The sequence below is a fragment of the Notamacropus eugenii genome, chromosome 3, assembly GCF_028372415.1.
Source record: "Notamacropus eugenii isolate mMacEug1 chromosome 3, mMacEug1.pri_v2, whole genome shotgun sequence".
NCBI classification, from domain to species: domain Eukaryota; kingdom Metazoa; phylum Chordata; class Mammalia; order Diprotodontia; family Macropodidae; genus Notamacropus; species Notamacropus eugenii.
This window is the reverse complement of record NC_092874.1, coordinates 157,001,164-157,004,082: the sequence shown is the minus strand read 5'-3', so window position 1 is coordinate 157,004,082 and position 2,919 is coordinate 157,001,164.

Here is a 2,919-nt window from a genome sequence, read left to right as displayed (position 1 = left end):
GGTGTGGTTTTAGGTCTCAGACATCACTAAGTCAATTAACAGTCAGGGCTGACTGAGGATTATCAGGCTGCTTTCATCAATGTCTTACACATAGAGTATACATGTGTCTAAGTCTGCAATGTATATCTTTGGTCAGTGAGTAGTAAATATCATTATGACTCAGTACACATCCAATTCAGCCAGGACATGGCTGGTTCAAACTAATAAATTCTGTAGGTACAGCTGGCTACCCTACCAGGAAGAGAGATCTAGGGCAGCCTATCCTTGAGCTGAGGAGAAACTGCCTGGAAGAGTGTTTTGAGGCTAGGGAGAAATGTGATTGTAGAGTTGGAGTCCAAGCACAGGCACCCAAACCCTCCATCATTTGGATGTTTTGATCTTCCTTGTTACCAAAGTAAGATTCTACAGTCTGACTTTTTTCCTGTTTTTGTTCATTTTCCCAACCAATGGCTTGACTTTTGAGCTCTTTTTCAAGGTAGTTCTCTGCTTCCAGTGGAGGTAGAGGGATGTACTGTCAGCAGCTCCAGAAACAACTACTGCCTCTGCCCTTGCTGCTGCTGCTGCAGCTGCTGTGGGCTCCTCCACCCCCTCAGCAGCCCTGCAGCTAGGCTGGACTACTCTGCTCTCTCATACAGGTCCAATAGGTTTTTTCTACTCACCTTCCAATTTGTCCTTGGTGTTTTGGGATTGTGAAGTCTGGAACCACCATAGGTGCCAGTGATTCAGTGCTTGCTTAGGTCCAGTCTGTGCTGGCTTGGCCCACACTGGACTGCACTCGGCTCCCAGCTCAGTGTGAGGCTTACTGTCAATCTTACAGGCTGTCTTGGGCTAGAGATTTGCTTCACTCTATCTTTCTGTGGGTTCTGCAGCACCAGAATGTATTTGGAGTAATTTTTTACAGGTATTTGGCTTGGTTTGTGTGGAGAGCTCTGGTAGGTCTCTGCTTTTACTCTGCCATCTTGACTCCACCCTGGGACTGCCATTCTGGAAAGTAATTTACAACTATGCCCTTTGAATGGCTTTATTGGTCTATCTATTCCTAAAAGAGATCAAAGAAAGAGGAAAAGGAACCATATGTACAAAATACAGCAGCTTTTTTTTGTTGTAGTAGTAGTAGCACCAAACTAGAAATTAACAGAGTGCCCACTTATTAGGGAATGACTAAACAAATTGTGATATATAAATATGTTGGAATAATATTATGTCATAAGACATGACAAATAGGCATGAAATGATGCAGAACCAGGAGAACAGTTCATATAGTGACAACATTGTAAGGAAAAAAATGATTTTTTAAGATTTTAGAAGTCTATCAAAGTTCATGCATCTAGTGGATTAAAGATGAAACACTCCCCTACTTCTTGAAGAGAGCTGATGGACTTAATATACAGAATGAGAAAAAAACATTTATGTGTGTGTCCAATGTGGGAATTTGTTTTTGCCAAACTATGAATATTTATTATGTGGGTTTTCATTTGCTTTTGTAATTGTTAAGTGGAGGGGGAAGAAGAAAGGAGAGTAATAAATGTTTATAAAAATAGACAAAGCTGATTTAAAAATAAACTATATCAACCAAATGACATAAAAGTCGATATAAATGCTTGCTGTTGAATTGAACTTCTTTGCTATCTTTATGCATCCTGAGATGTGTTGGAGCCAGCTCATGAGGATTTGTGAGAACCAGTTGTTAAATTTTCATTGTGAGCATTTATACCTCAGTAATCTTCAAATGCCTCAAATCAAGGCTTAAGGTGACTGTTTTGTTGATTGCCTGGACTTAAGAAAATGATGGAAAAATGTTAATAGTAGAGATTAAATTTGAAAGTGTGCATGCATTTTTCCCCTAGAATAGCAGTTATAAAACATTTACCAGCACCCCCCTAGTTATACCCTCCTTCCCAATAAATAAAGATATATATGTATATGTACATGTAGATGCATATATATATACACATATACTTTGGGAAAATACTTTGTAAATTTGAGCCATAATTGTTATTATAATTTTTTATATCTTTTTGTCTTGTCTTTGCTTTAGATCATAGACAGGAACCTTTACCACTTTGGCAACTCTTTTATAATTTATAGTCTTAAAACAGTGACCTGAAGAAAATGAGAGATTAAGTGCTGAATTCATGATCATTACTGCCAGTGTCAGTGGAGAATCTGAGTTCGCCTTTCTGGACAGTAGTTGGTCATATCTTTCTAAGGAACTTTTATTCAAATTCATGATATATTGTATATGTAGAGTACATATTTCACATTGTACTTGCCTATCATGTATATATCATTAAGATATATAAGATAAATATCTTAATGAAGCACAAAAGACAAAAAGCATGGCACTGAATTTCTTCCAAAAGTATATATTTTGGCACAATTTGTATTTTAATGTGATGCAAGTATTTTGACTCTTGAATTTTATTAGCTTTGGTTTTCATTCATTCATTGACTTATCTATTTTTTGGAATCCCTGAAGATATAGCCATTTGCTGCTAAGTGGCATAGTGGATAGATCACTGGGTATAGAGTCAGCAAGACTCATCTTCATGCGTTCCAATCTGGTCTCAGACATATACTGTGTGACCCTGGACAAGTCCCTTAACCCTGTTTGTCTCTGCTTCCTCATCTGCAGAATGATCTGGAGAAGGAAATGGCAAACCACTCCAATATCTTTGCCCAGAGAATGCTCAATGGTGTCAGAAAGAGGTTAAAACAACCGAGCAATTACCAGTGATCTCATAGTCACTATTTTGTACTCAGTGAGAATATGCAAATGATTAAAAATCTCAACCTATTTTGTTTTGTCTTAGGACAGAATTGTAATTTTATTGGTGTATGAAATTTATGGTGAATAAACTCTCTCTACTGATGAAGGTCAAGCCCTCTCTCCATGCTTAGTCTTCAAAATCTGTCTAG